The sequence below is a fragment of the Colius striatus genome, chromosome 2 (genome assembly GCF_028858725.1).
Source record: "Colius striatus isolate bColStr4 chromosome 2, bColStr4.1.hap1, whole genome shotgun sequence".
Taxonomy (NCBI): Eukaryota; Metazoa; Chordata; class Aves; order Coliiformes; family Coliidae; genus Colius; species Colius striatus.
This window is the reverse complement of record NC_084760.1, coordinates 10538877-10547279: the sequence shown is the minus strand read 5'-3', so window position 1 is coordinate 10547279 and position 8403 is coordinate 10538877.

Here is an 8403-nt window from a genome sequence, read left to right as displayed (position 1 = left end):
CCTGATCTAGGTGAGCCTGCTTCTGCAGGGGAGTTGAACTAGATGATCCCTAAAGGTCCCTTCCAACCCCTACCATTCTATGACTCTATGGTTCTATGAATGGCAGAGGCGTGAAGATGCAGAACACAAGCAAGTTGACTCAGTCTGGACTATGCAGCCCTGCACCTCAGGCCTAGAAAAAAACCACTGCTCTGACTCTGATCCACAGTTCAGATTCCAGGCTTAAAACATGAGATTTATCTACCTGCTGGGAATTTCATGGTGTACAGCAGAGACCAGCACAAAATGTCTGGTTTTCAGTGGATTCAGCTACAAAAAGATGGATGGTACATGGTTTTAAGTATCTATATGAATATATTTTTTTCTAGGATCTTTGAAAGCTTCCCTATTAAATTGTACCCAAATACCCAACAACCTACCGCAGGAAGACAGACTCTATCATGTTAGACCTTGAAGTCCTTTGACTATTTGAAACAAGGGCAAAGTTTTGGTGGAAAAGTACACATTAATAGGCTGGATTCATTAAATCCTAGTAATTTTAGCTCAGGTTAAAGCATCTGAGCCCTTAAGGGGTTCAAGGGCACAGTATCAATCAACAAAGAAAGTTCCTAATCGGATTTGGCCTTGGGAAATTCTGTTATATATTCTTTCTGGGTGATGTTATTGTTTTGGGGGAGCTTATCTACTATCTTGCTGGGAACAACTATCCGCTTTAATAAAGTGCCTAAAATATTGTAATAAACACACAGCTTATATCAATAGCATCATATTTCCCCACATAGTATTTGTGTGTGTGGTTTAATTAGATGGAAGGATTACAGGAAAAGTTTGTGTCATAACGATTCTTTAAAGCAAAACCATAGATCAAAGTTCATAGCTGCCAAATATACAACTTTCAAAACAAGCTCAAGTGCTGCTATTAATCATGGCTGCTGGGGGATTTGATGACAAAGATTAAACTGCTGTAAAGGATACTGCTGTGCATCAGATTCTTGCAACTGTCATCAAATAGTCTGCCAACTATTAACAGGTCAGAAGAGTTGTCCAGCATTTACCATGGGTGGCTTCGTCGCTGCAGTTGGTGAGGCCGCCTAGGCCATGGTGACAACCAGTGACACCCTCCCAGATAGACGTTTGTGGGTTGTTATTTTTTACAGCACGGCTGAAGTTTTAAGGTCTGCCTGTAGAGCAAACGAGAGAGGGGAAACTGTGGGACCTCAGCCTCACAGCACTGTATCCTCCCAGGAACATGGCTGCATGGAGCATTTTCTCTCCCCACACAGCGCACCTTCCCCTTGCTTAGTGCATGTTGAGAATCACAGAATCTCAAGGGCTTGAAGGGGCTTCAAAAGATCTTCTAGTCCAATCCCCCTGCCAGAGCAGGACCACCCAGAGTAGGTCACACAGGAACTCATCCAGGTGGGTTCTGAATATCTCCAGAGAAGGAGACTGCACAACCCATCTGGGCAGCTTGCTCCAGTGCTCCCTCACCTGAACAGGAAGAAATTCTTCCTTGTATTTCTTTGGAACCTCTTATGTTCCAGCTTCTACCCATCTGTGGAGCTGGGCTGGTGTAAATTCACCTGTGACTTTATTTCTCGGCAACTACTCCATGTAGATAAGCCCTCAGAGAGTGCCTCAAGGCCTGCTTTTCATCCCATTTGCAATTAGGCCAATCCTCTCTCCTTCCACACAGGATCACGTCATATCCCTGTGGGAAGGCCACAGCATTCGTTTACGTGGAAACATAATATGAAGGAAGTATGTAAAGCACACTTGGCAGGGCCGGAGCCAGCAACCAGTAACCCACCAGCCAGCACTCCGTGGTGGGTCACCCATGGCCATTAGATGGCACGTAGAGAGCTGTTAACCTACAGACCTGCAATATGCTCCTGTCGGGGCCCATATGTAACAGTGTGCTTGAGAAGAGGCCTTGCTGAGGCTGAACTGGTACCAGAGCCTTGCACTGAGCTGTCGGTATAACAGATGTGAATGACAGTCTGATGCAACAAGGGACTGGAGATTCAAATCCAAAACCGCAGATTTGACTACAGTCTTCAAAGTTTAAGGGAGTTACAGATCTGAGTCCAAACTTCACAGCTGTGGCCAGCAGTAAAACAAACTTATCTATATAATGGGACGAATCCAAACTACATTTGAATATCCTTCATCTCTGGGAAAGTTTGGAGGCACATCTGGCTGGAAATTTTTAATCATCATCTCATCTTTACTAGTAGTATCTTTCAAAAAAGAAAGAAAAAAAAAGCACAAAAAAGAACAGTCTGTTAAAGACTTAAAGTGGCAGATATTCAACCTTAGATTATTTTAAGTAGTTCAGCCTTGAACTTGGCAAACAAAGGCCTTCATTCTACCCGACGCTTTGTAAGTTAAAGGTATCACGGATCACTTCACTCCTTAATGTAACAGTTCTGTCCTCTGCTGAACGCAAGGATGTGACACCAGACAGACCATTTTTAGACATTTGCAATGGTATATTTTGATATCTAAAGGTTGCCTGCTCATAGATCAGCCTTCATTTGCCTTCCCTTTATTTAAATTTTGTTTTCCAAGGCTCTCCTCTTTCCACAAAAAACCCCAAATTCCTATGGGGTTGAAACATTCAATACTACAGTCCCCAGACATCCGGCCCCCTTCCTCTCCCAAAGTGTTTAGAAAATTAATATATCCTTTTCAGCTATAGCAAAGTGAAACAAAATGCCTGCTTAGATTAATTGCTTTTATATTCATTGTAAGATGCTATTTAATTACTACCACGAGGATGACTGCATTGCATGGGCTTGGCACGTAGCTAGTTCTCTCTGAGAACGGATCTCTTAACATAGCTTTAGGATCTGTTTAACACTTGTGAGGCTACACTTCTCTGTAGGATTACCAGAACCACATAAATGGCATTTGCTCCCATGTCTTTGTGTGGCACTGGCAATGCTCTGGCTGACGATGGGGCAGGTAAACTATGTCAATATAACAGAGAGCTACTTGGTGACATATCAAAGGATCTTTTCAGATATCCCTGGAAACATTAGCATACATATTGCTCTTCAAAGAATATAAAGACTACCCCGGAACACTTCACTGAGTTGGGACCCATTTTTTCCAGTTTTCTGGTTTCTGCCATCTTACATTGAAATAGGGCATCTGGTTTTCTTCTTACTGGGAACTATATACTGGGTAGAATAACCAGGAAAGGGTGGGGAGGTGTTTTCCTTTGGGTTAGTGAAAAAATATTGCCCGAGGAATAGAAATACAGCTTTGATTGTGATACAGCCTCTATTTTTATTACTTCTCTCTGTATAATAAAAACATTGTGGGAAAAATATAGTCCATTATCTGCAGTGGATACACCATCCATTGGCAAGGCTTCTAAGGGAGGAACACCAAGTTCCAGCCTCATCTTTCAGTGTGACACAGGCTGTGGCTCAAAAACTGGAGAAGCACAAATTTAAAACAAGATATGAGCACATGAAACACAAAAAGCCGCCCATCCACCTGAAAAACACCACAAAGGGCCAGAAGAACATCCCTGAAAACTATGTGACTACAGCTGCTGCATGGGTAAAGTGCTCAGCACCAGAAAGAGAGATGGCTTAGGGTCTGAAAATGTGGTATCCATAAAACTCAAGTCAGTGGCAACATTACCACTGGCCACAGCAGAGTCCAGGTTCCTTCCAATATGCTCTAAATTTACTCTTGGTTCTATATTACAGCACCCAAATAAAAGCCAGGAGTGTGCAAATGAACACAGCACAGTCAAAGTGGCTGCAGTGCTGGCATAGGTTAAGCCTGTGCTGGGGCTACACTTAACATTCACTACAACAGCCCATCTTTCACACCATGCTTTGTCCTTCTTGACTAGCCTTGGATGTCAGTTCTTGTTTTAGGTTACAGACTCCTGTGAGAGGTGCACTGAGATGTATTTGGACAGTACTATACATTGTGGGTGCCTTCCTAGTACGTGTGACAGGTTGAAAGTGTATGGTGGGACTCCAAAGTCCACTTGTGCCACCTCCGGTGCTCCTGCCATTCTGTGTCACAAAACCGGCGCCCAAGAGCTTGTCTTAAAACTTGGATGTTATCTCCAATGTTTAGAAAGGCCACAAAGGAAAAATTTGGAAATGTATCCAGCTCCTGGAAGCTTAATGTTCATTCAAGGTGGAGTGGAAGATGTGAGATATCAACTATTTAAGGTCATAAATCTCCAAACAGGAAGTGACAGGCAAAAAAGCATCAGGAGAGCATTTCTGTTTGCCCACAGTGTTTCTGTTTTCCTGATAGCAGTAATGGTCTTCTGTTTACTGATGCTTCCTAAAGACATTTACTTTATGGACTTCACATTCTAAGATTGAGAAAAACATCATGGCTGATATTTAGCAGAATTAGTTGCTTCACTGTGAGAAATGAGTCTTTGCTGTAGAAGGATACTTTAGGGTACTATCAGTGGAGCAAGTAGGGACCTCTTCCCCTGCAAACTTGTCCAGTGCTTTTGGAAGCAGAGAGCCAAAAGCAGCGAAGCAACTGGAACAGTGACAGTATTTCAAGAAGGCCAGCTTGAAGCAGGTTATGTTTGGCAAGGAAAGGCCTAGAAAAATCCTATACAAAGCTTTAGTTTTAGCCTTTTAAAATGAAGAGGATTTAGATTCAACATAAACAACAGATAAAGTGATCACTAATTCAGGCATGTATCTTTCTCCGTTTACATCCAGAAGTTTCAGGTTCTCATTTGCTGGCACCACTCTGTCTAGGCTCTGGGCACCAAGCTATCTGAGATAGTTTTATGGCCAATTCCACACTGCTTTGCAAGAATTGGTGGTGAATGCATAGGACTTCTTTCCTGGGTAACAAACACTCTCTCAGAGAGTGAACGTTAACAGCACTGGCAAAAAGCATTTAAAGCAAGTTGAATTCTCTAGAAATGTTACTTCTTAATGAAACAAATCGTCACCTCTTAAAAGTGCATGTTGTCTTGGAGTGCCTGTGTTTTGAATTAACTGGGTAACTGAGGAATATGGTGGAACATAAGGCAGAACATTAATTTGCCTGAAATGTTGCATGTATTAAATTGACATATCAACACCTTTGTGTTAAATACAAGGCAAAATATTGAGCCTTGTGAGATCACATTAATGAAGAGCTCAACTGACAAGTCAATATATTCTGTCAGACGAAGAGGCAGCCCAGAAAGACTAACCATTACCTCATTATGAAAAATTGCACTTATTAAAACTTGGACTTCAAAATAGACTTAAATGTCATGAGAGTTTGACAGGGTAATCAGAAGAGTGCTACAGCAGTAATTTCATATGTGAAGCTGGTCCGTAAACCTGTAAATGGCTACTCTTCAGCCTCTTAAAACACACTTTCTATCCACACAAACTAGATGCATTATCTTTACAGGAAAAATACACCCACAGAACCTGTGAGTTACTTATGATGACGACTAAAGTTTCTCCTGAACTGCCCACAGCATAGATTCGATTGCACTAAAGCCAATCCTGTCCATAATGTTAGTTTCTCTTGTTGTCTTCTGCTGAAGCAGAAATGAGCCCTCTCGAGAGTCTGATTGTGCTATTCCAAAAAAAGGCTCTTACTAAAAACAGAAGCTTTTTCATTCTCTCTTGAGGCCTGATATTTATGATCAAGCACTCCATGCCTACTTCTCTTGCCCTAATTCTGGTCATTTGCAACAATGCTGGCGTTAAGTGACTATGAAACCCCAGTCTCTAAAGTAATCAGATTTTCAGGCCCTGTGCCCTACATCACATGGAATCATTTACTGCAGTACAATAGGAAATAAGGCTGCTACACATAACTCTGTTTCAGAGGGGGAGAAACGTTGCCCATTGCTGAGTAACAGTATACCCAATTGACTACAGGTTATAAACTGTGCTTAGGAACTGATGGATTTTTGCATTTAGAGTAAACAGAGTGGACAGGGAATGACCAGAGTAAGAACAGAGAGAAAATACAGAGACTACAGAGGAGCTCGTGCTCAAGCACCTGGTCACATGGGAGAACTGACTTCCCAGATCTGGCTGATATAGGGCAGCTGAACTGTTTGTGACAGCTGGGATGAGCTGCACTATGAGGAACCAGCAAAGCTCCGTTATTAGCCCATGAGCCCAGCAAGCTGCTTGGCCCCTTCTTCCCACATGTAAACCTCACAGCTCTGCTATCAGCCTCAGCATCTGACGTGACCTTTGCATACCACTAACAGAGAGATTCAAGAGCAGATGGTTAAACTGAACCATGTAAGAATTGTGCCCCAGTTGGATCGTTGCAGCTTGTCATATTAAGTCTTTGAACTTTAGAGCTTACCTTGGAGCCACTTCCTCCGGTCCTGATGGAGTTGTAGAGAATAAAAAAGCCCAAGCCCCTCATTTTTCCAAATGTAGTAAAAAGTGTTTGAATACACACTTTAATATATTTTTCTGTGGCATTTTTGTAAAATACAGATATATAATTATAGATATAATGCATATATAGCATTTACTATATTGATAAAAAGCTAGTCTTTTCACAATGACACACCAGTAAGTATTTACAATATGATTCAAATTCTAAGGAACAAATGTTTCAAACAATATTGTGTGGTTATATGAAAAGAATAATTTGAGGAAAAACAAGAAACCAGTTCTAAAAAATTCCCAGACAATCAAGTACATACTCTTGCCAGGAATGCCACCATGAACATCCATGAACAACCCTTTTTTAACTCCTCCCCTTGTAGGAACACGCATGGTTAGCTCTTGCACATTTCTACCTAGTCGACAGCCCTTAAGATGACATGGTTGACTATCCTTTTTCAAGTACAGATTAATTGTACTCTTCTTCCTATTGAAAGATTTGTCCAACCACGACAGTTTTGGCTGGAACAGGAATTTCTACACACAAGTTTCCTGTGAATGTAAACCAATGGGGCTGTGACTACCTCCACAACTGAAAATTTACTCATGTTGCACACATCTTAGAACCACTTCACAAATCGCTCAGTCTGAGGTTTCTGAATAGTGTTTGTAGCATTGCAGGTCTTTGCTGGGAGGTCTGCCTCAAAGGACACTGCAATGCCAAAACCAGCAACAGACCTGAAGTACAAGAATGCTCTTTATGTTATCGTCATATATGACCTAGCCATTCATCTGTAATGTACTGTCCACAGTACAGTTGATGTAAAGACATCTTTGTCTTCAATGTACTGCCACCCTTTCCTGTGAGGCAGAGAAGTGCTTTTTATCACATTTTACAAAAGAGAGAAAAAAAAATAGATACAGAGAGGCTGAATGAATTGCCCAAGGTCACTTGGGAAGTTTGAGACAGCAAAGAAGCAAACCCACATCTCCTCAATTGCATCCTCTTGTCTTTTTTCCAGCTTTGAATGAGAACTTTCTATGTGTATTCTTTAACATAAATATGTAGCTAACAGAAATAAAGCCTTCCCCAGGCACAGGCTTAAAGATTGCTGTGGTTTCTCTTCTATTCCCAAATAATAAGAGGAGATAGAAAGAGGAGTGTTTCTGTATGCATTATCTCTATCCCACTGAAGAAGTATTTGCTGCAATGAGTCCTTACAGGGGGAGTAAAGCCCACTGTTTGCCAGAAGAGACACCGGAACTCTTGAGAAACACAGCAATCCACCTGCACACACCAAAAATCTAACATAGAAAACTGTAAAATCTGAAAGGCCTTCTTCTCCTTCAATGCTGACCAAGAAAGTATTTTCAACTACATTTGTACCTACTTCATAATGCCTTTACATCACCTGCACAATATAAAGGCAGCTTAAGTACTGCTGAAGGTTGACCCGTTCTCTCAAGTGCTATAACCTGTTTCCCAATCTCCATGGTTCAGCTCCAACAGGCAGGTAGCTGAGAGGCAGTTTCACGACAGGTGCAGATTAGGGCAGAAACTGTGTCCTTGTCACTCTGGAGAAGCCTAGTCAGATGCAGGTTCTGATCTGCCCCACTCAAAGCCAGAGCTGGGAAGGAAGGGAACCCCCCGAGTTCCAGGGCAAAAACTGACTGAGAAACAGAGCAGCAGGAAGGCAGCTATGCCAAAATTTCTGCTTCTAGAAACACGTGCAGGCAAACTGGCTCATCTGCCTAACTGACACAGGTGATAGATTTCAGGGATACTGAGTATGGAGGACTTTTTGCCTTTACTGGAAAAAAAAAAAACAACCCAAAACACAACACACACTTAAATGGGTAAAACCAATAATGGAATTTCTCATCCTGCTTGCTTCTTTTTTTTTCTTTCACCTAAATCAAATCAGCATTTTCCTTTAACAAAGTAAAAATACAAAACCAAAGCTACATTAGAATATCCTACTGTCCAGTAAATGTCTTACAGGCAATATTTATGGATGAAAGAATGCATCAAGCCCTTCCT